General features: G+C 39.3%; 1 protein-coding gene, 1 long non-coding RNA gene and 1 pseudogene across 4 annotated transcripts in view; 2 read left to right on the top strand and 1 right to left on the bottom strand.

The window, feature by feature from the left end:
* Nucleotides 1-1,109, bottom strand: part of USP44 (ubiquitin specific peptidase 44) — a 56,169-nt gene extending 55,060 nt beyond the window's left edge. For both annotated transcript variants that reach the window (XM_086712619.1, XM_086712618.1), the window contains exon 1: nucleotides 1,003-1,109. The gene's annotated coding sequence lies outside the window, so the exon portion shown is untranslated. The remainder of the gene's footprint in view (nucleotides 1-1,002) is intronic.
* LOC147578972 (uncharacterized) overlaps nucleotides 1-27,077 on the top strand; it is a 50,331-nt gene extending 23,254 nt beyond the window's left edge. The window contains exons 2-4 of one of the 2 annotated variants that reach the window (XR_015253423.1): nucleotides 997-1,127; nucleotides 1,820-1,882; nucleotides 26,837-27,077. This is a non-coding gene — a long non-coding RNA (uncharacterized LOC147578972). The remainder of the gene's footprint in view (nucleotides 1-996; nucleotides 1,128-1,819; nucleotides 1,883-26,836) is intronic. The other variant, XR_015253424.1, reaches the window with a different exon arrangement.
* Nucleotides 10,624-11,538, top strand: LOC112863307 (FXYD domain-containing ion transport regulator 4 pseudogene; annotated as a pseudogene).
* Nucleotides 27,078-27,423: the final 346 nt, after the last annotated feature.

Genomic DNA, 27,423 nt, shown 5'->3' with positions numbered 1-27,423 from the left:
GTATCATTATGGATTTATCAGTTAGTGTTCTTTATACGAGACTTTTGTTTCTCCAAGTGTTTTCTGTAGAGTACACTGTATTTTGGCTTACCCTGTCATCTGAGAGGAGGCTGGGATAACTCAAGTACACACACACCTCCTTTCCTAATCCTTACAAAGTAGATCTTATTATTTCTATTTTACAGATAAGGAAACTGAAGTTAAATAATTTCAAAATCACAAAACTAGAAAATAGCTACATTGGCACTTAGATCTTAGGGTTTCCAAGGGATTAATGCCTGGACTTTGAATCCTTATACTTTACGTTGTAATTAATATGCTAAATATCAGATCAAGTGGAATATCTGTGGTAGCAAGGTAAGAGACCTGAGAAGGTCACAGAATTTGTTTGGAGTTGGAATCAGTCTTGCAGTGTATCTTGGTTTTGTTTCTACTTGTTTGTGTAGTCTACTGGATGTTATTGGCTTGAAAATATAAATTTGGCTCATTTTTTCCTAAGTGCTTGTACACAGAGGTGCCTGTTTGATCCTTTGATTTAAAAAGAACCTGTTTAGTATCTTTAGGACTATACGGATGGCATACTGCTACAAAATTAGACTATGCTTCTATTTTGAGATGATTCCATTCTAGGATTCCGGTTAGACTGCTTTTAAGACATAGTATAAAACTTTCCATAAGCGTGACCATTTCTGAAGAAGCCCAGTGCTGAGACAAGTGAATATAGTCATTTCCCCAGAGGATTAGGGAGAGTATTTTGGTACAAGGATACCTAGCACCATCTTCAAATGGACAGGATTTTTGCTAATAAGTTAATAAGTCAAATTTAATTAATAGATGGGAAGGATCAGGAGTAACCGTCAAAAACAAAAGCCTTTATTTTCCAAAATATCCTAAACTCTAAACTCCCCAGAGATGGTTTAAGTATATATCAAAGCATCTTCCATCCCTAATGGGACAGAAATAAATCACAGTTCTCTGAATTCTCTTTTCTTTCAGGCTCACCTGCCCACACTTCAGAACTTTCTGAATTCTCAGACTTTATACCGATGGCAGACCCCAGCTCCACTCATCCAAAGCTTTCCATTTTGGTCAGTTTGAATCCCTATGAGGCAACTGCTTTCAGAAGGGTAGGTATTATGAGCTCACATAGGGCTGTGGGGGAGGGGTGAGCTGATCTGTGGGGACTCCCCTATTTAGTAGCTGGTCACTCCACTTCAAACAAATCTGCATCACACTGAGGGTTTCCACCCCTTTTTCTAACCCATTTGTCCCTAGTGCCTGGGGTTTTGGGTCCTGGGGAGCCATTCTCATGTTATCTTCTCTTTGTTTTTAGGTTGCATTCTGCCTTAACCATAATTATCGTTTATTCTGTACCTTTTAGTTTGGTGGGGAATGCTGAAGTTTTGCTAGCCTTTCAGTTGCTGCCACTCAGGTCCTTTCTAAAGGACAGAGGCTCAAATATCAATTCCTTGATCTGTCTCTGGCTGGCTGAGAAAATCTTAGTGTTGGAGGGGGTTTCTGAGCCCAAATTTCTCTTTCAATTTTCTTTGGTGAAAAAAAAGCAGCTCTTCCCATTTCTGAGTCTTTCATCTCTTAAACTTCTTTGAGGATCGTTCTATCCTCAGAAAAACACAATTTTAGAGGTTCACAGACCTTCCAATACCTAAGAATACACCATCTCCAAATTAGGAACCCTGCCTGCTCTAGTGTCTTTGTGGAGTTATATGGGTTCTGGTGTAGTATGAAGGAATAAGTGATGAATGTGGCTTTTAGGAAGCAATAAATTGATTTCCTCTCAATTTTTTATAATTTCCATAAGCACTTTCAGCCTCCTGTGTTTGAAATTCTGGGAGCACTCTGCACTGTGGCATGGAAAGACATGGTAATTCCCAAGTTGTTTTCATATTTTCTTGGAACTTTAACATCAACACTTTATTTCATAACCATTTTGGGGGAAATGAAACTGAAATTCCCTATCCATTGCATGTGGCAGTAAAGTGACCTCTAGTGGACTTTTCTGGTAGTTTCCAAGAAATTCTGGAACAAGGAGCTGGAGGGGCAGTCCACCGAAGTTAGATTAGCTATTCAGCTACCTAGTGCCCTGAAGTTCAGTTGGATGCATGGTAAGCTTCAATGCCAAGGCTGAGGCAGGTGAGGGAGGTACTTTTGGATGAAGCAAGGTTCATCACTGGTAAAAGTGGCTGCAAGAGACCTTGAGTTCTTTGGAACTAACATTTCTCTAGAAAAGGAAGGACTGAGGATCAGATTATGAACGATGAGTCAGGACGAACCCATTGGATTGATTTTAGAAAAAAAAGTTGTCTCTTTGAAATAATGAATAGTAAGAATGATATGAAGTCATGATAGACCTTTAGGCAAAGTGAGGGAGGAAGTGTTCCACATTTTATGTTTTGTGTGTTTTTTAAAGACACATGATGAGGCAATTTAACAATCAACAGCATGGGTGCAAAAAAAAAAATCTACATTAAAACCCTTTGTTGGAATACTTTACATTTTCTACAGAAGAGAAACTAAAATAATCTGTTTACACTTAGTCACAAATACAGTCCTCGAGTTTTTTGCCCATGTGTATGGACGCATGAGTATTGTCTAAAACATGTCTTCTTTGTATACAGCAGCTAGGCCCTGCCACCACTGTTCTTGGCTGAGTTCACAAATCTGTGGTAACCTGTAGCTTCCCTGTCACTTCTCTGGCTTCCCTCTCCTGCTAAGCTTTGTTTCTTGGCAGTAATTAAAACCTTCTGCCACTGCCATAGCTACTGCTGCTGCTGGAACCACCATAGCCACCTTGGTTTCATTGTTTGGCAAAATATTGGCCTTCACCGCCATAGTGGCCAGAGCTTCTGCATCCAAAATTTCTTCCTTTCGAGGGTCCAGAGTTTGAAGACTGATTGTTATAATTGCCCAAATCATTATAGTTCCCATTGCTTCCATCATTACCAAATCCATTATAGCTGTCTCCACTGCCACCATATCCACCACCACCTGGACTTCCACTAAAGCCACCAGCTCACTGAAGTTTCCTCCATAACCGAAGTTGTCATTCCCACCAAAACTACCTCCACAACCACCACCAAAGTTTCCACTTTGGTGGTTGAAGAACCACTTCAACCTCTTTGTCTGGATGAAGCACTAGCCACCTCTTGCTTAGATAGGGCTTTTCTTACTTTGCAGTTGTGGCCATTCACAGTATGGTATATATATTTTGAGAGAGAGAGCACACATGAGTGGGAGAGGAGAGAGAGAGAGAGAGAGAGGGCATGTGTGAGCGTCGGGGAGGGGCAGATATAGAGGGAAAAAGAAAGAATCCAAGAAGGCTCCACACTGTCAGTGCAGAGCCTAACACAGGGCTCCAACTCACAAACCATGAGATCATGACCTGAGCTGAAATCAAGAGTTGGATGCTTAACCCACTGAGCCACCCAGGCGCCCCAAAGTGTGTTACTTTTGAAAGACAATCTTGTCTACGGAGTTATAGTCATCAAATGTTACAAAAGCAAAACTGTTCTTGGCACTGCCTTGGTCAGTCATGATGTCAGTCACTTCAGTTTTCACATACTATTCAAAATAATCTCTTAGATGGTGTTCTTCATCACCATCTAAGAAGATGGTGTCTTCTCTATTACCACCAACAAAAATCTTTTTCACAATTAAGTGGGCACCAGGTCTTTGAGAATCTTCTCTTGAGGCAGCCCTCTTTGGTTCCACAACTCTTCCATCCACTTTGTGTGGCCTTGCATTTGTGGCTGCATACACCACAGTGGCGTATGTGACAAACTCAAAGGGTCTGCAGTGCTTGGTGTTTGGATCTCTGATTACCACACAATCCATAAACATTCCCCATTGTTCAGAATAGCCCCTTACACTCTCATTGGTTGTTTCAAAGCTCAAACCCCTGATAAAGAGCTTCTGCAGCTGTTCAGGCTCTTTGGGAGCCTCTGACTTAGACATGAAGGTGGTAGGAGGGGAGACTTTAATGATGGTTACTTGGTGGCATCCAGGGGTGGAAAGCTTTATGTTCTATTGTTTTTTTTTTTTAATGTTTATTTATTTTTGAGGGAGAGAGAGTGTGAGCTGGGGAGGGGCAGAGAGAGAAAGGAGGACAGAAGAACTGAAGCTGGCTCTGTGCTGACAGCAGTGAGCCCCATGTGGGACTCGAACTCGTGAACCATGAGATCATGACCTAAACTGAAGTTGGACACTCAACTGACTGAGCTACCCATGTGCCCCTGTTTTGTTTTGTTTTTTAAAGATTATCTACTTGGGGAGAGAGAGGGAGAGAGAGAATCCCAAGCAGGCTCTGAGCTGTCAGCACAGAGCCTGATGCGGGGCTCCATCCAACAAATCATGAGATCATGACCTGAGCTGAAATCAAGAGTCAGATACTCAACTGACTGAGCCACCCAGGTGTCCTTTTATGTTCTTTTTTGAGTGCTGTGACTTCTTGTTGGGAGGAAGAAAAGGAAGCGAACATTTTAAGAGTTCCAACTTGGAGCTAAACAGTCTGTCAATCTGTTAGTCTCTGTCTCTCTGTTTCTGTCTCTCCCACTCTCACCCTGTACCTTTTATCCAGCCCTACACAACAGCCAAAAAATGGGCAATTTCCATATATGGTCATTGCCCAGGGCCTACCCTGGCTCCTTTACTGGCTCTAGATCATGCTTTCTTTCCACTGGACCTGCACTGATCTTGATTACCTGGCTTGCTACTTGGAACTCTTCAAGAACATTGACTGGGACTTACCTCTCAGCAGGTACCAACTCTTGGATGTTTTAGGGAGGTTACTCTGCCCCAACTCTGTCCATGAGGATCCAAACCCTGGTGGTAGCTGGCCCACTCTTACACTGGGGAATAGCTGGTTTGGACATTTGGTTTGTTTGGGCCTTTTGTCTAATAATAATCCCCTTGCTCCCCTCTTACCTGGTATTTAGTCTTGTACCTGTGAGCCTATTTCTCAAGTCACTACCCCCTGGGTTTGGTCCTATGTTGAACACTGAGGTCTCATCTAGCTTTAGGACTAAGGCTTCTAAGGACTTAGGGTTGTAGGCCTGACCTTTTTGGAACTCTGTTATGATGGGATTAATATCATGCCCTCAGAATAAGGTGATTATAGATTAATAATGAGGATGTTTTCTCAGAGGGATATAGAAACTCAATATCGAATATTCTTTTGATTAGCATTTAAAGATACTGTTAAACCAAATTCTATCATACATTTAAATTTAAATGCTTTTTTCTAATGTTTAACACAAGAACACAGAGATGTATTCTTAACACATATAGAAAATTTGGAGAATCTAATTAATGAGTTAGAAAACCATAAAAGACTCTTTATGATAGAGAACAACCCAGGGTTGATGGGGAGAAGTGAATGGGGGATGGGCTAAATGGGTGATGGGTATTAAGGAGGGTACTTGTTGTGTTGAGCCCTGGGTATTATACGTAAGTGATGAATCACTAAATTCTACTCCTGAAAACAATATTACGCTATATGTAACTAAGTAGAATTTAAATAAACATTTGAAGAAAAAAATGTATAATGGATTAGAAAAACAGAAGTTATGTATGAATTTCTGGTTGTGCTAAATTATTATAAACATTTGCCTGCTTGGGGTAGAATTATCTCATTTCTTGTCTTTCTAGCTTCAGCAAAAACCCACCAGAGAATCACGCTTATAGCTGCGACAGTTCATGATCTATCTTAACAATAGGACTTAATGATTCTGTTTAGTAAATAACAGCTCATATGGCACTTGTAACATGTATGGGTTATGAAGATGACACCCAAGAGGAATTCAGAGGCTAGTGGGTATGCATGGTTTAGTGAAAGATGGCACTTGACAAAATACTTCAAGTTCAGCTGGTGGTAGAGGAAAGCCATTTGAGAATTAAGTTCAACAGAAGTATAAAAACTGGGTTAATTTAGGTTTGCCATTATTGGGTGAATCTAAAGTATAGGATTCCATGTTCTAGCATGAAAGAAATTATTTTTGAAGTAGTAAATAAATCTATCTATGAAGTGAAATGAGACTGTTCTTTTGAGTGGCAAGATGATTTCTAATTTCCCAACAAAAATAAAGAAAAGGGGGACCTGGCTGTCTCAGTCAGTAGTTCATGTGACTCTTGGTCTTGGGGTTGTGAGTTCAAGTCCCACACTGGACATAGAGCTTATATTAAAAAAAAAAAAAAAAAAGAGGGGCACGTGGGTGGCTCAGTCGGTTGAGCGTCTGACTTCAGCTCCACTTAGGCTCAGGTCGTGATCTCACAACTCCTGAGTTCGAGCCCCGCGTTGGGCTCTGTGCTGACAGCTCAGAGCCTGGAGCCTGCTTTGGAGTCTGTGTCCCCCTCTCTCTCTGTCCCTAACCCACTCGCATTTTGTCTCTGTCTCTCTCAAAAATAAATAAACATTAAAAAAATTTTAAAAAAAAGAAAAGAAAGAAAAATGAAGAAAATATCTTAAGAGTGGAAAAGCAATATTTACCTCCGTATACTGAAGGTTTGAAACACTTTTTTTTACTTTTCCTACGGAAGCACTTGCATTAGTGTGTTTGCCATAAGGGGGTGCTCTGGGATAATAATTTTTAGCAAACAGCTATCTTTTCTGCTCCGCTACCTGAAAAAAAAGCAAACATATAGATTTGTTAATTCTGTTAATTCTGAGGGTTAGCATAACTAACCCTCAAAAGGTGTCAATTTAAATTAAAAACGTGAAAACTGTTTAAAATGTAAATAGCCAGTGTCTGGCTTCAAAGGAAAAGACAGACATTGGAAGATGTATTTTTTTTTTTTTTTTTGTAGACCCTTGTTACCTTTTAAGGGATTTGATTCACAATAAACCAAAGCTGCACCTGAGTTCTGCTAGGTTGGAAAATGAAAACCATATCTCAGGGATTAGCATTTGCTGTTTCCTTTAGTTTTTGTTTTTTTTTGCAGCATTACTTTCACTATGTCTTTGGCCAATGCTGTGGTGATATAGTTGAAATTGCTTTATTCCAAAGTTGTGTCAGTGTTTTGTATTAGTTTATTCTTAAGGCAGGGGGTTAGGAACCAAGAATTCCGCAATAGTTTCCCTGTCACCCCTGCAGTATTTGTTGATCAATTCTTAGGTTCTATTCTTGCCTCTCTAAGGTTGGTGAGGTGGGGGTTGAGGCAGTGAGGAGGAGACTCCCTTCTGTATTCAGACTGGAAGGGAGAATCAGAGGCAATCATAGTAGCTCTTCCAAGTATAGAATGCTGTGAAGGGGAACTAAAGAGTCAAGGTTACAAACAGGACATTTAGAGAAATGGCTACAACATCTGGTGGCCAGAATGGAGGGTCCTCACTGTTTTGGTCTAAGTAACTCATAGGGTTCTGCTGCAGATGTCTGTTGACATTGGCTCCTTCCTGCCTGGGTGGCAAATGGCCATGGCATATAGCAGAAGGATAAAGAGAAATGTTACATATTTGAATATGAAAGATTATATAGTCCCTAAACTCATCTCCTTAGGCAAAAACAGGAGAGGCTTTTTTAGTCCTGTTTATGACCATTTAACTCTCTATATGCAAAAGGGAAATTTAGCTGAGGATTTGTATAGTATAACTTGTGAGATTTTCTTAAAAGTTTATTTATTTTGAGAGCGAGAAAGAGTGAGTGGGGGAGGGAGAGAGAGAGAGAGAGAAAGAGAGAGAGAGAACCCCAAACAGATTCCACACTGACAGTGTAGAGTAGGATGTGGGGCTCGAACTCAGCAACTGTGAGATCATGACCCAAGCCAAAACCAAGAAAGAGCTTGAGGCCTAACTGACTGAGACACTCAGGCACACCTTAATTTGGGAGATTTTATTTGAGAATAATGTCCAGACATCAGTCTTTAGTGCACTCTTTATAGACTACATTAAGTGAAAAAAATATATATATATTCATATCATCTATATTTTTATTTACTTATTTTTAAAAAACATCTATATTTAAAAAATACATTTTCCTCAAACATGTTTTAGGTTCTACTTTCCAAATTGGTTGCCTTCATGGCTTTTCTTTCTAGAGGTGATGCAGAGGAAGGAGGAAAATGAAGACTTTTGAGTAAAGGAAAATGTACACAAGCTTTCCCCTCCACTTATTTTGATATTTAAAATTATATTTTTCTTGTTCTTTTCTAATCATAGAAAAAATAACCCAATCTTTTCTTAGACTCTTGATTATAATAGAACAGCCTAAGGAAAAGATTTTCTTTAAGAGTCTAATATTAGACACCATCAGAGATTACCAAACGGCCAAGAACTAAAACAGAAGGAAAATGTTCTCCAAGATTTGTTTTTGTTTTTTCATTTTTCTCGTGGCCTTCCCATCTATAAGTTTAAAAGATTTAAGGTTTAAAGTAGGCCATAAACTCCATATGGCTGATAGTTGTCTCATACATTTTGTGAGCTGATGAAGCATCTGAAGGGGGATGTGCAGTCACTAGACTAGCTTCTGACCTGCACACACATTTTTTTTTCATTAATCCTTTGCACAGAACAGATGCTCTGGGTGCAGTTTTAGGCCAGAAGAATGTCCAAAATATGTGGGTGTGAATTTGGCCAAAGGGTTAGTTGAATGTGGAGCACAGATACCAGCCTGGAAACAGGTCACATTTTAATGAAAAATGCACATTCAGCATGGCATTGTGTTTTTCAAAGAGGTGGTTCCCAGCCATGGAGAACACAAGGGAGAAATAGGCATTCATGTGGAACTGCTTTAAAACAGAATTCTTGTGTATCCTGGCTGGTGGGGCAGGGCTCTAGTACCCCTTGGGAAATGAGATAATGGAATTTTGCCAGGCATAATTGAGTTTTTTGGAGCATCAGTCGTAATTCTTCAAAAAGAAAAAGAAACCTTTATAATTGAATAAAGGAAAGACTTCATAATTATGACTGGCTATGCTAGAAAAAAATCTTTCTGAGAGGGGCAAAGGTGTTGTCCCATTCACATGCTGAGAATGTGACTAAGCAGAGAAACAGAATTTTCCTTGCCTCACTAAAAAAAAAGAATAGTGAAGAAAAAAAGTGGCCAAAAAATCTCTACATGTTAAAGAGTGAAATATAGAACTCACTTAGATATATGTATTACTAGAAGTGATTTTATTTCCTCTCAAGAAATGTGTGTGTGTGTGTGTGTGTGTGTGTGTGAATTTTAAACCATTTGAAATGAACTGTAAGTACACAGGCAGCATAATTAAGGTTACTTTTAAGAATGAGAGAAATATAGGAATATTAGACTCAATCACTTTTAAAATAGGAACAAAATGCTATTTGCTAGTGTTAACAAATAGATATTTAATTTTATGTCATTATTATGATTAGTTGTGGATGGCATGCAAAAGCAGCAATGAAAAGTAGCTTCTCAAAAAACAAATACGTTAATGGAGGTATTATATGTGAAGTAAAGAAGGTGATGGTTTATTCTACTTTCTGCTGGTCAGTTAGGATGATGAGGGGATATGAAATTAGGACATCAAGAAGAATGAAAGAATCTTAGTGTTATTTAGTGTGAAGAAGGCAAGATTAGAAAAGTCAACAGGAGGAAGAAGGTTGCTTCTGGGTGGAACTCCAAGTCGAATTTTGTTCAGTAAATGGAAAAAGTACAGATCAGTCAAATTCAATATTGAGTCTTCAAATTAGTTGACCATTGGGCAATAATGTTGCAGAGAAGATTCAAGTATGAAGGTGCCATGACAATAGGATAGAGTCTATGAGATAGAGATATGGCCTCAATTCTGCCCAAACCTTGAGGGTAAAACAAGTCTCAAAACTCTATTTATTTACAAAGATAGCAAAAATAAAGAGTTAAATGTGCATAATCTTTAGGTATAAAATAAATGTTATAAAATATTTTACTTAAGTGTTTGTTGAATTGAATTACGTTAAATGTTATAAGTCTAGGAATATTTTTTACCTGTTGTTTTATTTTCAATATAGTTTAAGCCTATTTTCTATACTATAAGTTAGGCAAGTTAGATATCTGTTTTAGATAGAAAAACCCATGGGGCACCTGGGTGGCTCGGTCGGTTGGGCGTCCGACTTCGGTTCAGGTCATGATATCGCGGTCCGTGAGTTCGAGCCCTGCGTCGGGCTCTGTGCTAACAGCTCAGAACCTGGAGCCTGTTTCAGATTCTGTATCTCCCTCTCTCTGACCTTCCCCCATTCATGCTCTGTCTCTCTCTGTCTCAAAAATGAATAAACGTTAAAAAATTTAGATAGAAAAACCCATTTCCACATTTCAGCCTCATATTACTACAACTAACAATTTAAAGAAATCAACTCTTTTGAGTTTTAGCAACTTTTGGAATAAACTGAACCCCTTCTTGTTGCCTTCTCTATGAGCTGAAAGCAATTGAGTTAAGGGCTAGAAGTTTCCTACACCTACATTAAAAGAAAAGAAAGAAACAACTCAGAAGAATTTCTTCTTGCTCTGGAATATTGGTGCTGGAACAATTGGGTATCTATATGAAATAAAAAGAAATTGAGTTCTACTTCATAACATAGACAAAAATCAATACCAGGTAGATTCATGACTTAGGTATGAAAGTCAAAACTATAAAGCTGTTAGGAGATAATATAGCAGAATACCTCAAGGGTAGTAAATGATTTATAAACAAGTCACAAAAGGCATTAAACATAAAGGGAAAATTGACTACCCCCAAATTGTCAAGACAGCCCCAGGAACCTCTTCAGACCTGCTTTCTGCACCCAGCTCTCAGGTGAGCTCAGGAAAACGGCTCCCAGCCCTACCCTCCAGCTGTGTCATAAAGAGAGTGACTTGGGGCCTTCTATTCACACTGGCAGGGCTGCCGGCCTTGGATGCCAAAGTCCCTTCTACTATGACAGGGAAAGCCTGCAGGTGGGTGGGATGATTTTTGGAGGGCTCCTGTGCATTGCTGGAATCTTGATCGCCATGAATGGAAAATGCAAATATAAGTACAATCAGAAGCACAGCCCCTTACCTGAGAAAGCCACCCCACTCATCACTCCAGGCTCTGCCAGTACTTGCTGAGCACACAGCCAGCTTCGTGGCACGCTTGGTACCAGCTCCAATGCTGTTCTCTCCCCGCTTGGAGGCTTTACCCTTCATGATGGCCTTTCTCTCCAAGGGTGGGCCTTTAGGCTCTCTTCTGATCAAGAGCCTGTCCTAAAATTTTTTTTTTTAAAGTGTCAAAAGACAGTACAAAAAGAAAAGGCACAGAATAGAAGATTTTTGCAACCTGTAACATCAATCAAGTACATACTAGTATCCAGAATAAAGAATTTCTTAAAAAAAAAAAAGACTACCCTATAGAAAAAAGGGCAAGAAAAGTGAAGGGCATTTCACCATTTCATAATAAGGGATATCTAAATGGTTGATAAAATATATGAAAAAAGTATTCAGCTTCCTTCCTAATTAGGGTTATTTAGACTAGTGGGATACCAATGTATACATACCAGATTTTTGAAAATTAGAAAAATTTGAGGTTGGTCAGGATAAGAAGCAACAGGAGCTCTCATACACTTCTAGTAACAGTGTAAGTTGGCACAACCACTTTGGAACTTAGTTTGCATTATCAATAAAGCTGAGACACTCATATTCTATGACACAACAATTCTCCTAGGAATATATTGTGTGCTTATGTTTACCAGAGTTCATGTTTAACAGTACTTATAATAACAGCATTGTTCATAATGATCCCCAATGGAAACATTACAAATATCCATTAACTGTGCAAGGGAGGAATAAATTGAAGTATACTTATATCCAGAAATTAAAATGAACAAAGTACAGCTATCAGAAACAATATGGAGAAAAAGAGAGTATGTACAGTATGATTCCATTTCTATAAAGTTCAAAAATAGGCAAAACTAAATTCTTTTATTTAAGGATATACATATGGGTGGTAAAACTAAAGGAGAGCAATCCAGGATCATGATAAAAGTTAAGATAATGCTTAGCTCAAGAGGGATGGGAGAATAAAAAAGGATCTATTCTTCAGAGTTAGCAAGTATTGATGATTTCTAGAAGGAACAAGATATAGAAAGTTCATGAGTTAAAAAGAAAATGTGCCTAAGAGAAGTGATATCTATAAGTAAGTCATTCTCTAGACTTATCAGATTGGTATTTTGAAATGTTTTAGAAGATAAGTTAATATATAAACCTGTTAATATGTATTTATATTTCTGATTCATTTATTACCTGAAATGTTATGAAAGTAGACTATTGATAAAATTGAAAAATTGGCAAAAAAAATTGTTTTTCTCTTGATTTTATCTCTGCCCAAATCCTGTGTCTCATTTCTAAATTGTTTAATGAAGATGGTAGTTGCTCTCTTGGCTTAAGGGATTAACTATTCCAGGAATTTGTATTTTAAGAGATTTTTTTAGAAGACTAAAAGTCTTTAAAGACTCCAAATAAAATCTCAGATGATGGAATTTAAGCTATTTTCACAAGGTGGTTCACTTTTAAGATTTTGTGAGTAACAAGCAGCCTCTGCTTGTAGATGATCCACCGAAGAAGAGACCTCCCCCTCTTTAGCTTGAAAGAAAGTTGGTTTCTTTTGAAGCTGACAAAGATTTAAAACTTTGCCTGAAGTTTCTGCTATGTGATTCAGAGGTGGAATCTCTACAAAATCTCTACTAAGGACTGTAAATAGAGATACACATTTTAGCTGCTCATGTATGAGATGACTATTCTCCGCTTAGTCAGATGAAATATAACCAACTGCTAATGTATGAAACTTAGAAGTCCTTCATAAAAGAAATTGGAAAAAAATTATACTCTTGGCTGGAATGGAATAAATTTCTTTGATTTATGAAGTATAAATTGTAAGATCACTAGTTTGGCAAAGTTAGAAAAGATATATTATTATGTGGAGGTGTAAGAATAACTTATCTGTTGAATTTGAAGTGAAGCCCTTAATTAATCTTAAGATTGGGCCATCTCTTGGGATGGAAGTAATCATCAGAAATACTGAATAGGTAACTGATATACTTGGTAATTTTTGGAAGCAGCCAACAGAAGACTTTTAAATAATTTGTATTATATTCTGACTATTGAATACCCAAAATTTATTCAGTGACAGTACTAAGCCAACTCAAAACTGTAGACAAAAATAATTGCTCTTATATTGGTTTAAATGTTAGTGCAACAGTATTAAGTGGTAAAATATGTACATATACACACATTCTCTCAAGAGTTTCATTAGTTTCTTTTCTGAGTGGTTGGTGGGAGATATTTGTAATAGATTTCAGAATGGTTCTTTGAGCCTCTTGATGCATCTTTGTTCTAGGGTAGCCAATCTAGTTGTCATAGTAGATATCTTATTTTCTATTTGTATTTTTAAATTTTTTATGGAAATCTCACAAGTGCACAAGGATATATATATTCATTCATTCTCTGGAACATTTTAAAAGCAAAATAAAAAAAATTGGAGGCAAGCTAAAAACCCATTACAATGGGATAGTTTTATGGTATAAGGATAAAATGGAATACTATCCAGCTGTTAAATGAATGAGCTACATTCATAGTGCAGATATGAAAGTATCCCCAATCCTACTATATTGCTTTCTCTTTCCCAGCCTGTGCCTCTGGCCTCATGGGGACTTTCCTACAATCAGTTGACAGAGGAAAAGAAATCGTAGGCCTGGTTTATAGGTAGTTCTGTGCGATATGTAGGCACCACTTGAAAATGAACAGCTATAGTACTACAGCTCCTTTCTGGGACATAAAGGACAATGGTGAAGGGAAATTCTCTCACTGGACAGAATGTTAAGCAGTGCACCTGGTTGTTCATTTTTCTTGGAAGTAAAAAATGGCCAGATTAGTGATTATACACTGATTTATGGGTTGTGGCCAGTAGTTTGGCTGGCTGGTCAGAGACTTGGAAGGAACATGATTGGAAAATTGGTAACAAAGAGATTTGGGGAAGAGGTATGTGGATAGACCTTGCTGAAAGGGTAAACAGTGTGAAGATATTTGTGTCTCATGTGAATGATCATCAGAGTATGTCCTCAGTAGAGGAAGATTTTAATAACCAAGTGGATAGGATGACATATTCTATGGATATCAGTTAGTCTCTTTCTCAAGCCACACCTGTCATTGCCCAATGGGCTCATGAACAAAGTGGCCATGGTAGTGGGGATTGAAGTTATTCATGGGCTCAATGACATGGACTTCTACTCACCACAGCTGACCAGGCTAAGGCCACTGCTGACTGCTCAATCTGCTAGAAGCAGAGATTCCCCAGTGTGGCACCATTCCCTGGGGTGATTAGCCACCTACCTGCTAGCAGGTTGATTATATTGGACCATTTCCATCATAGAAGGGGCAGCATTTTGTTCTCACTGGAATAGATACTCTGGATATGGATTTGCCTTCCCTGCATGTAATCCTTCAGCCAAAAGTACCATCCATAGACTTATAGAATGCCTTATCCACCATCACTAGTATTTCACACAGCATTGCTTCTGATCAAGGAACTCACTTCACAGCAAATGAAGTGTGATAGTGGGCCAATGCTCTTGAATTCACTGGTCTTACCATATTTCTCATCATCTTGAGGCAGCTAGTTTCATAGAATGATAGAATGGCCTTTTGAAGACTCAGTTACAATGCCAGCAAGGTGGCAATATCTTGCAGGGCTAGGACAGGATTCTCTGGGAGGCTGTATATGCTCTGTATATTCTGCTGTTCTCCCATAGCCAGGCTTCATGGGTCTAGGAATCAAGGAGTGGCAGTGGCACCACTCACCATTAGCCCTAGTAAACTACTAGTAAAATTTTTTTCCTGTCCTTATGACCTCATGCACTCCTGGCCTCGAGGCCTTGGTGGCAAATGGAAGAATGCCTTTACTAGGAGACACAACAATTATTCCACTGAATTGGCAGTTAAGACTGCCACCTGGTCTTTAGGTTCCCCATGCCTCTGAACAGGAAAAGAAAGGAGTTACTGTGCTGGTTGGGGTGATTGATCTTGATTACCAAGGGGAAATTGGGTTGCTACTTCACAGTGGAGGGGAGGAAAGGTATGTCTGGGATTTTAATTACTTATTTATATTTTTTATTTTTTTAAAGTTTATTTATTTATTTTGAGAGAGGGAGAGAGTGCGTGAGCAGGAGAGTGGTAAAGAGGGAGAGAGAGAATCCCAAGCAGGCTCTGCACTGACAGCATGAAGCCCAATGTTGGGGCTTGAACTCCCAAACCGTGAGATCATGACCTGACCCCAAAACAGGAGTTTGATGCACCCTTTTATTATTTTTTAAATTAAATTTGAATTTGTTTTAGTAATATGCACACCCAACATGGGGCTTGAACTCACAACTCCCAGATTAAGAGTTGTGTGTTTTAGGAGTGCTTGGGTGGCTCAGTTGGTTGGGTGGCCAACTTTGGTTCAGGTCATGATCTTGTGGTTCATGAATTTGAGGCTTGCATTGAATTCTGTGCTGACAACTTGGAGCCTGGAGCCTGCTTTGGATTCTGTATCTCCCTCTCTCTCTGTCCCTCCTACACTCATGCTCTCTCTCTCTGTCTTTCTCTGTCTCAAAAGAAAATATATTAAAAAAAAAAAAGATTTATGTGTTTTACTGACTGAGCCAGCCAGGTACACCTGGCTATCTTTTATTATTATCACACAGTTGAAATTGATGGAAAACTGCAACCCAATTCAGGCAGGACTAGAGATGACCCAGACCCTTTAGGAATGAAGGTTAAATTACCCCACCTGGTAAAGAACCATGAGCAGATGAGGTGCTTGCTAAGGACAAAGGGAATACAGAATACAGAGTGGAAGAATAATTTTAAATACTAGCTATGACCAGTATTATATTCAGTAATAATGAGGTCTGGAATTATCATGAGTATTTCTTCTTTATTTTGTTATGAATATGTTTATGTGTATGTGTGTGTGTAGCAAGTATCTTTGTTTTTTTCCCTCTTATCCTCATCTCATATAATATAAATGCTTTGACTTTACATCATAGTATTTAAGTTATATGATATCAAGAAGAGTGAACATCACCCAAGGACTTTGCATTTTCTTCTGGGGAAAGGGTTAATGTTTTTTAAATTTTATTTATTTATTTTTAATTTTTTCTTTTTTAATGTTTATTTATTTAGAGAGAGAGAGACAGAGACGAGAGAGAGAGAGAGAGAGAGAGAGAGAGAATGAGTGGGAGGGGGGCAGAGAGAGGAAGACACAGAATCCAAAGCAGGCTTCAGGCTCTGATCTGTCAGCACAGAGCCCAATGTGGGGCTTGAACCCACAAACCTTGAGATTATGACCTAAGCCGAAGTCTGATGCTTAACTGACTGAGCCACCGAGGCACTCCAGTTTAATGTTTTTTTTAGTTGTACGAAGGATAGTTGTATCATGTTAAGTAGAAGTATAACCACATTGTTATGGACTGAATGTTTGTTTCCCCTGAAAATTCTTATGTTGAAACCCTGTCTCTCTAATGTGATGGTATTAGGAGATGGGGCCTTTGGGAGGTAATTAGGATTAGATGAGGGCATGAGGGTGTAACCCTCATGAATAGCATTAGTGCCTTTATAAAAGTCATAGGAGAGCTTTCTTACCCTCTCTGCTCTCTGCCCTGTGAGGATATAAGAAGCCAGCAGTCTGGGATGCCTGGGCTGGCTCATTTGGTAGAGCATGAGACTCTTGATCTTGGGGTTGTGAGTTCAAGTCCCACATTAGGTGTAGATCTTACTTAAAAAAAAGTCAGCAGTTTGCAACCAGAAGATGGTTCTCATTAGAGTTCAACCATGATGGCATCTTGTTCTTAGATTTCCAAACTTCAGAACTTGAGAAATAAATTTCTGTTGTTTATAAGCCACCCAGTCTATGGTACTTTTGTATAGTAGCCCGAAGATGCTTGTCTTAAACATTTAAAAAAAATTTTAAAGTAAACTCTACGCCCAACGTGGGGCTTGAACTCACAACCCCAAGATCAAGAGTCACATATCCTATTGACTGCACCAACCAGGTCCCCTAAGACACTTGTTTTATTTATTTAGATATCAAGTATGGTTTAAAGAGTGCCAAGTTGACAAGAGGTGGTCTTGTGATGATTAATTTTATGTATCAACATCTGTGGTGCCCAGATGTTTGGTCAAACACCAGTCTAGATATTGCTGTGAAGGTAGTTTTTAGATGTTATTGAGATTTTTTGTTAAGTTTATTTTGAGAGAGAGAGTGTGTGAGCAGGGGAGGGGCAGAGAGAGAGAGGGAGAGAGAGAATCCCAAGCAGGTTTCTTGCTGAGAGTGAGTAGCCTGATGTGGGGCTTGATCCCACTAACTGTGAGATCATGATCTCAGCAGAAATCAAGAGTCAGACACTCAACTGACTGAGCCACCCAGAGGCCCATATGTGATTGACATTTAAATCAGTGGTTTGAGTAAAGCAGATTACCTTCCATAATGTATGCTGATGAACAATGCATACTGTAAATTCCATTTTTATTTAAAAAATCACATTCAAACATATACACACCTATAATTAAATACTCATGGAAAAGGTTCTGAAATTAATGCACACCACACCAACAGTGATAACCTCTGGGAAGTGGGACAAGAGTTGAGGTGAAGAAAGAGTATATCCTTCCTTTTTTCTTTTTCCTTTTTTAATTTTTTTTCATGTTTATTTATTTTTGAGAGAGAGAGAGACAGAGAAACAGAGTATAAGCAGGGAGGGGCAGAGAGAGAGAGAATCCGAAGCAGGCTCCAGGCTCTGAGCTGTCAGCACAGAGCCTGATTTGGGGCTTGAACTCACAAACCTTGAGATCATGACCTGAGTGGAAGTCAGATGCTTAACAACTGAGCCACCCAGGCGCCTCTCCTTTTTTCTTTTTTAAGTTTATTTATTTTGAGAGAGAGCAGGCAAGAGAGAGAGAAGAGAGAGGGGGAGAGAGAGAGCAAGAGAGCAAGTGAGTGCACACAAGTGGGGGGGGGGAGAGAGAAAGACAGAGAGAGAGAGAGAGAGAGAGAGAGAGAGAGAGAGAGAGAGAATCCCAAGCAGGCTCTGTGCTGTCAGTTCAGAGCCCAACTCCAGGCTCAGACTCACCAACTGTTATCATGACCTGAGCCGAAATCAAGAGTCAGACACTTAACTGACTGAGCCACCTAGGTGCCCCTTTCCTTTTTAATTTTGTAAAATTTCTATAATTAAAAATTTCCGAATCGGAATGTATTACTTACATTTGTCCTTTATTCCAGAGGAAGACCCTACTTTTCTTTATTTTTATTTTCTTTTGGTTAGAGGATTAGTTATCACCTTCAGTCTGTCAAATTTTGTTTCCCAATGTTCAACTACACTGTATGCTAGAACTATTTCTGTGCTCTGTGTGTCAGAGCATAGCTATCCCATGGCCATCTTCTCTACATCCTGTGGACTATGGAAGTGTGCAGAATAAGACTAAGAATAATATAACTTGTTTGTGATTCCATATTTTACAAGAAGTAAATTAGGAACATGTATTATCAAAGACATAAGATATTTTGTGTGAGTAAAGATAGTCTTTTGTTAGTAGTTGACTTGCAGTGTTGAAAGTTGGGTTTCCCAGGCAGCAGACTCTGAGACAGAGTGAAGGATGTTTATTAGGCAGGGCCCTTGGGATCAAAACTTGTCAAAACATGGGGAAGGAAGCAGAGGGATAAGTCCAGCTGTGATGCGTACCAACCACAATCTCATCTGACCCCACAAAGAGCTCTGAAGCTAGACTAGCCCTTCAGTGGTGTCCTAAGTTGGCCCTAGATAGCCAAGTCTTTATACTCCAGCAGCAGCCAGTCATTGGAGATGGGCTACCCTGGAAAGGGCGTGGTTTCCGGCAAAGCTGCTCTCTGCTTCTCAGACAATCCTGGAAGGGGCTGGCTGACAGCTGACGGCTGGCTGATTGAGGCAATTTCTGAAAGGTGTTAACACATGGTAGGGCTGTCTGCCAACAGTTCTCCTAGCAGCTGGAGCAGCAAGTCCTTCAGTGATGAGAGATCTGGGTGGTACATCATAATGTCTATCTCATTCACCCTTCTTATTCTTGGGATCAACTTCTTAAAACTGTTCATGTATTTTTTTTTGTTTTGTTTTTTGTTTTTTTTCGTATATAATATGTATCAGCATGATAATTCAATGAGATAATCATGTGGAATACTTATGGTACTGATTAAGTGCTAACTATCTTTATTATCAATACCATTATTAATATTATTGTTCTCACCTAGTTGGCAGATATCTTGAGAAAAATGTTTTTTTCTAAGCTTCATTTTTTTTTTTTAACATTTTATTTATTTTTGAGACAGGGAGAGACAGAGCATGAACAGGGGAGGGTCAGAGAGAGGGAGACACAGAATCTGAAACAGGCTCCAGGCTCTGAGCTGTCAGCACAGAGCCCGACGCGGGGCTCAAACTCACGGACCCTGAGATCATGACCTGAGCTGAAGTCGGCTGCTTAACCGACTGAGCCACCCAGGCGCCCCTAAGCTTCATTTTTTAAAGAGTATTAAATTTTATATTCACTTCACATGTATTTCAGCACACAGTATTATTTTGTGCTACAAAGATTTCTTTTTAATTCTTTAAAGTTGCAATTTATAATATTAAATTATTACATTATACACTTGAAACTAATATAACATTGTATGTTAATTATACTTCAATTAAAAGAATTTCACTGCATCTCAGAGATAGCAACTCTGAGACAGAGAGAGACAGAGTGTGAGTGGGGAAGGGGCAGACAGAGAGGGCGACAGAGAATCTGAAGTAGGGTCCAGGCTCTGAGCTGTCAGCACAGAGCCCAACATGGGGCTCGAACTCATGAACCGTGAAATCATGACCTGAGCCGAAGTCAGACACCCAGCCGCCCCAGCAACTACAGTTTTAAGTGTTTTCCAAATTCATAATCTCTAGGCCTTTAAGAGTTTAAGCTTCATTTTTATTAAGCATGGAGAAGAGTTGGTAGAAGTGGAAATGAATATTATTATAACATTTCTGTTGTGCATACATTATATCAAGTTGATCCTGAAGAAGTTTCAAATTCACAGGTTGTTTTCCTGTGGTATGAGTGCTAATCTCTTTTCACATGATAAAAGGAATTTTATTCTTCCTTTTGCTTTTAAAAGATCTAATTCAGTGTCATTCGATGATTCCTGAGGAACTCTCTTTCCTGGTTTATTAGGGGAAAAGCCAGGCCCAGATTTTAAATTCATTCCCTTGACAAATGTAATCCCATCATAAATCATAACAATAAATGAAAAGCTGGCTTCTGCTCTAGAAAATAATAGTCATATGAGACTATTGTTTTAATGCTGTTGACATTTGGTTTTGTACATTTGACTGCTGTGCTGATGAAAAATATCTGTTAACTAGGGAAAAAAATAATAGAGGCTAACACTTACTGAGCATTCTAAGTATTTCACCTGCATTAGCTCATTTAAGAATTGTATCAGTCTTATGAGGTAGATTGTGTTAGTTTCTCTCTATTATAGATTGTGAAATTGAGACTCAGAGGGCTAAGTTAAAGTAAAACGTAGTTAAGTGGCAGAGCAGGAATTAGAACCCAGGATAATCAGACTACAAGATTCACTCTTCTGGCCAGGGGAGCCTGGGTGGCTCAGTCAGTTCAGCCCCCAACTGTTGATTTTGGCTCAGGTCATGATCTCACGGGTTTGTGAGTTCGAGCGCTGCATTGGGCTTTGTGTACTGAGGGTGCAGAGCTGCATAAGGTTCTCTCCCTCTCTCTCTCTCCCCCTCCTTCATACCCTCTCTCCCAAAGTAAACAAATAAACTTCATATAAAAAAGATTCATACATCTAGCCATTCCACTTTAGTGACATGAAGGACTGATTTGAGTCCATTTCTCTCAATTAATGAATCATTTATTGAAAACATACTCTGAGCCCAGCCCAGTCCAGCTTGGGGAGAATATAAAATTATAAAAGCCCTCTCTCCATGTTTACAATCTAGTTGAGGGGTTTCAAGATAATCAAGGGGAGTGTTTCCTGAGCCTTAATTATTCTTTTACTATTTTTCTTTGTTGTCATGTGTGCCACATCAAGTATTATTTCCCTATCTCTGAATGCTCTTACTTCCTGAACTTGTACTCTCAAATCTCCTAAAAGTATTTTTTAAAAAGCTTAAAAAAAGACTTAAAGATAGTCTTCCCTATATTTTTTATTCTTCTTCTTTTTTAGATTTTCTTTTCTTTTCTTTTTTTCTTTTTGAGAGAGAGAGAGAAAGCACGCAAGCAGGGAAGAGGGGCAGAGGGAGAGAGAGAATCTTAAGCAGGCTCCATGCTCAGCTCAGAGCCTGACATGGGGCTTGATCCCATGACCCTGGGATCATGGCCTGAGCCAAAATCAAGAGTCAGGACTCAACCTACTGAGCCACCCAGGTGGCCCTAGATTTTATTTTAAAATAATCCCTACACCCAACATGGAGCTCGAACTCACAACTCCAAGATCAAGAGTTGCTTGCTCTAATGACTCAAAGATGATTCAATACTTTGAGTTTTTTTTTTTGAGTACTTTTTTTTTTCTTTTTGAGAGAGAGAGACTGTTCATGCAAATTAGTGGGAGAGGGGCAGAGTGAGGGGCGATAGAGAGAGAATCTTAAGCAGGCTCAATGCCCAGCTCAAAGCTCGATATAGGGCTTGATCTCACAATTGTGAGATTATTACCTGAGCTAAAATCAAGAGTTGGAAGCTTAACCAACTGAGTTACCCAGGTGCCCCGAAAGATGATTTAATACTTTGGTCAGTACAATAAGAAACTGAAGAAAAGGAAAATGAAGTGGAAGAATGTTATGCAAGCGGTCATTTTTTCACTATTGCTATAGGTAATTTAATATTTCTTCCATTTTCTTATTATTTTACTCTTTAAAAAAATTTTTTTTAATGTTTATTTTTGAGAAAGACAGTGTGAGTGGGGGAGGGGCAGAGAGAGAGGGAGACACAGACTCCAAAGCAGGCTCCAGGCTCTGAGCTTTGAGCACAGAGCCTGACCTGGGGCTTGAACTCATGAACTGTGAGATCATGACCTGAGTCAAAGTCAGACACTTAACCGACTGAGCTACTCAGGTGCCCCATTATTTTACTCTTTTTAAAAAATATTTATTTTTGAGAGAGAGAGAGAGATAGAATGAGAGCAGAGGAGGAGCAGAGAGAGGGAGAGAATCCCAAGCAGGCTCCCTAGTGTTAGCGTGGAGCCCAAAGAGGGGCTTGATCTCATGAATCATGAGACCTAGACTTGAGCCGAAATGGAGTCAGTAACTTAACCGACTGAGCCACCCAGGTGCCCCTTGGTTTAGTCTTTTTTAAAATCGCAGTTGAGAATAATTGGTTAGCAGTGATGAACTTATTCTAAGGTTGATGAAATAGCAAAATATTTCAAGATACAAGAAAAATAAGATCACTAAGATTCCATAATTTATCATAGATTTTCAAAGGATCCAGTGGACCTTCATGGTAGTTGCAAAATAGAATGAATTTTAACCTATTAAAAATAAAAAAGCAAAATTTCTCTTTGTTTTTTGAAGACATCTAAGATAAAACAAAAGTCAATATTTGAGGAAGACCTCTATGAAAAATCAATCCCTTGGGGCGCCTGGGTGGCGCAGTCGGTTAAGCGTCCGACTTCAGCCAGGTCACGATCTCGCGGTCCGTGAGTTCGAGCCCCGCGTCAGGCTCTGGGCTGATGGCTCAGAGCCTGGAGCCTGTTTCCGATTCTGTGTCTCCCTCTCTCTCTGCCCCTCCCCCATTCATGCTCTGTCTCTCTCTGTCCCAAAAATAAATAAACATTGAAAAAAAAAAAAAAATTAAAAAAAAAAAAAAAAAAAAAGAAAAATCAATCCTTACAAACAGAACAGCGCAGAAAAGAAAATCAATAACCAAAAACGAGTCCAGTGGACACTGACATTATACCAAGTTGAATTTTATAACAATTTTATGATATAGGTATTATTATTATCCCCATTTACAGATCAAAAAACTTAGTGTTTACATTTTTTTTTAATTTTATTTTTCAACGTTTATTTATTTTTGGGACAGAGAGAGACAGAGCATGAACGGGGGAGGGGCAGAGAGAGAGGGAGACACAGAATCGGAAACAGGCTCCAGGCTCTGAGCCATCAGCCCAGAGCCCGACGCGGGGCTCGAACTCACGGACCGCGAGATCGTGACCTGGCTGAAGTCGGACGCTTAACCGACTGCGCCACCCAGGCGCCCCAGTGTTTACATTTTTAAGAAACTTGCAGGGAGTACAACTCTGGAGCCTGTGCTCATAATCATTATTTTATCTCCCAGGTCAGTGGTCCTCCTATTTTAATCTCTCATATCATCCTATAGTTTTTTTCAAAAACTATACATATGTATGTATTTATATTCTTTTTTTTTTTAATTTTTTTTTTTTAACGTTTATTTATTTTTGAGACAGAGAGAGACAGAGCATGAACGGGGGAGGGTCAGAGAGAGAGGGAGACACAGAATCTGAAACAGGCTCCAGGCTCTGAGCGGTCAGCACAGAGCCCGACGCGGGGCTCGAACTCACGGAGTGTGAGATCGTGACCTGAGCCGAAGTCGGCCGCTTAACCGACTGAGCCACCCAGGCGCCCCTGTATTTATATTTTCTTACCATACTATAAGGACAAAAGCTATGTTTGTTTTACTGATCTCAGTATGTCATTACATGTAGTGTAGTGTCTGGCAGAAAGTCAATATACAGTAAATGTCAGTTGAATTGAATAAATGAACAATTATTCAATCATCATGCTTAGCATACAATCAGTTGCCATGGGCAAAAGTATCTAAACACTTTCTGTATTGAACATATTCCGTTGAGAGCAAGTTGTAGATGCTGGGAAAAGATCAAGACATAATCCTGCCCTCAAGAAATTTGCAGTCTAGATGGGATATAGGGCAGGGAGCAAGAGCAGGGGCATAAAAGGGTTATGCAGGTGGAAAGGTATAGACAAGTGACCTATAGAGAACTTCACTATTCCCTAGTAGTTTCAGTTTCATAGGAGACGGTCATCATGGAGGGTTCCTTTTTTCCAGGGAAGAAAACCTTTTTCATATATTTAATTGTAGCCTCTCAAGGATTTTTGGAAAGAAATTTTTATTTCTCATTTTTCTAATCCATCATCTGTTCCAGGAAATTCTTTCAACCTAAATCTTATATGATTGATTTATTAACATTTAAAAAGTGTGTATTTATTTTGAGAGAGAGACAGACAGACAGACAGAGACAGAGAGAGGGAGAGAGAGAGAGAGCAAGCAGGGGAGGGGCAGAGAGAGAGGGAGAGAGAGAATCCCAAGCAAGGTCTACACTCTTAACACAGAATCTCACTGGGGGCTCAATCCCATGAACTGTGAGGTCATGACCTGAGCTGATATCAAGAGTCAGATACTTAACCAATGGAGCCACCCAGGCACCCCTTATATGATCACTTTAAACTGCCATCCTCTTTTTCTGTTCTTGGAGCATAGAAATTGGTGATGAATGTTGATAGACTGCTTTGAGGATCATTATTCAGTCACTCCCCAGTCTCTTTTCTCCAGGTATATAATTTTATTTTTAAAAGTTTTCATCATAATTTTATTTTCCTATTCTCTAGTCCTAATTACTGCTCTCCTCTGACTTATCTCTAAAATTTTTAGGTTTCTTTTAAGTTGTGAAGCTGTGATTTGACCATGGTCCTTATAATGGGATCATTATTTTACTCTTTCTGCCTATTTTCCTTTGTCTTTTTTTTCTTCTTTTTCTGTTCTTTTTCTTCTATGTTGGCCATACAAAACAGTTCTCTCTCTCCCTCTCTCTCTCTCTCTGCCTGTCTGTCTCTTTTCCCCTATGCTTTATTTTACAGGCTTATTAGCATCAACTTTTCCTCTAATTAATAGTAGCATATAGTTAACTTTGCATAAGTCACATCTCCTCTGTGGTAAACTGAACCATGGCTTCTGTATTCATCACCTGTGTGGTGTTCTGTTGGATCTGGGCTGGCTCTACTTTAACCAAGAGAATTTAGAGGAAGTGACACTGTGCTTGTTCCAGGCTTAAGCCTTAGGAAGACCTAGCCTTCTGGGGAAAGCCAGCTGCTGTGTAATATGTTTACCCTGAAACTGCCATCTGTGAGCAGTTGTCTTCCACATGGCCTCTCCATGAGCCCAACCTAGCCACATGGAGAGACCATGAGGAGGAGAACCAAACCCTGGCCAACAGGCCCAGCTGATCTTCTAACCGACAGCTACACCAACTTGCCTGCTTCTGAGTAAGGCCATCTTGGAAGTAGATTATCTAGTCATAGTTGCTCTGCCCTAGCTGACACCATGTGGAGCAGTGACAAGCTATCTTTGCTGAGGCTTGTCCAACTTACAGAATTGTGAGCAAATAACCAATTTTAAGGCACTATTTTTGGGGGGTAATTTGTTAAGTAGCAAGAAACAATGGAAACATCCTCCCTGGGCAAGACTTTGTTTTTATTTTCATTTATTTATTTTTTTAAATCTGTGCATTAGTTCAAAGTGAATTAGTTGGACAAGATACTCTGTACATACTATAAACTCTCTATTAGAGAGTGTGGTATACTTTGCTCCACTGCTGCTCAACTTCTGCCTACAGCCCTATGTTGGTCCTTATTGATGCTTATTTGATACTAATTTGTTACTGGTCTTGTTGAATTTTTTTTCTTAGATCCAAATCTCTAAATTGCCAGAGTCATTAGAAATAACTTATTTTGTCCTCCAGCATGCTAACACTGCTCTCAGCTTGGTGGCATGTCATTTCATGAGCTTGCCTTTTACTTCATCATTTCCTTCAGCAGTCTCACAGCTGCATTCTCACAGCTGGACTGGCTGATTCATTATCTTTTTTTGGCCCTCAGAAAATCCTACTGGCATAGTTTCTAGGATTCATAAACTTGCCTTTCCCACCATTTTGCTGTTTCTGGCTCAAGCATACCCTAAATGGGTCATTTTTCTAAGACATAGCATGCCCATTCCTGTGAATTTCTTGTGAATAATATGTGCTATTAGAAAGCTAATGAGAAAAGTACTACTCTTTTTTTGGTGGAGTCTTGGCTCAGAATATTTCTGAAGCAATCATCATCAATTAATTATGCCTCAAGACTTCTGTGATAGGGGTATGAAACCAGTAATTCTTTTTTTCACATCACTTTGAATTCATGTCTAAGAATATTACAGCACATTTGCTCTCCTTGAGTTGAATTCATTCCAGAAGGAACATATTTCTTAGTAAATACTGTCCACTCATTTTTGAAGGATATTTAAGCTTGGAGAATATTAAAGTAATTGATTCTCAGCATTTTAAAAACTACTTTCAATTTTAGCCACTGCTAGCCATCTGTTTATTCACTTCAGAAAGAGTTCCAAACATAGCCTAGAGTCATCATGAGTAATCTTAACAGGCTCACTGGAGCATATGCTATAACCCCAGTCTTCCCAGGATTTCAGAGTGCTTTAGAGAAGAACTGCATGCCATATTAGGGCCCATTTATCCTGTCTCATACATGATATACTCAGAATAAGAGCTAAACATGTTATCTGAGGTAACAGCAAAATAGAAGAGTTGATCTGTGGAACAAGTAGCCTGTAAGGTTGGCACAATACAAATTCCCATGATGCAAGGTTACTAGTTCTAGGATAGAAGGTTGCTGTTTCCCCTTCCCACCAACCCTCTCAACCTTTGAAGAGTACTAATTGTCAAAGGCCCCATATGCAGGTCTAAAAACTTTCTGGGACTATATGTATTACCTGATGTTGTGTTTTTCTACTACTGTACTAGACATTAAACTTTTTTTTTTTAATCCAGCATCTCTTCTTTACAGGAACTCCTCCTCCTCCACTTCCTATGATTCTCATGGGCTACAATTACAAGGGCCTCACTCATCTGGCCATAGCTGAATGATGGTAGAGAGGATTCCTTCTGCAGAAGTTGCTAGCTTAGGATGTAACATGGAGTCACACATGATAATTTTCTGAAACCTCATGGAGTCTGTCTTATATTAGGAGAAAACTAACAAATGGGAGCAGGGTGGAGACAGAGAAAATAAACGTTGCCAATATTGGTCTGGCCTCAGGATACAGCTGTATTTGAACTTTCAGACAATCTACTCATTTGCTCTTTTGCTTAAACTCATTTAAATTGTGTTAGTCTCATTTGCAATCAAGAGTAATAATTAATAGCAACCTATTCCTTAAGGAAAATTTATGCAACCATAAAAATAGCTTTCTTATCTAGCAATTCAACTTCTGGATATATACCCAAAAGAAATGATGGGGCACCTGGGTGGCTCAGTCGGTTAAGCGTCCAACTTCAGCTCAGGTCACGATCTCGCGGTCCGTGGGTTCGAGCCCCACGTTGGGCTCTGGGCTGATGGCTCAGAGCCTGGAGCCTGCTTCCGATTCTGTGTCT

This window comes from Puma concolor, chromosome B4 (genome assembly GCF_028749965.1).
Source record: "Puma concolor isolate L17-30 chromosome B4, mPumCon1.1.hap2, whole genome shotgun sequence".
Classification (NCBI taxonomy): domain Eukaryota; kingdom Metazoa; phylum Chordata; class Mammalia; order Carnivora; family Felidae; genus Puma; species Puma concolor.
Note: the sequence above shows the minus strand (reverse complement) of the source record. Positions and strands in the feature narration are given on the sequence as shown.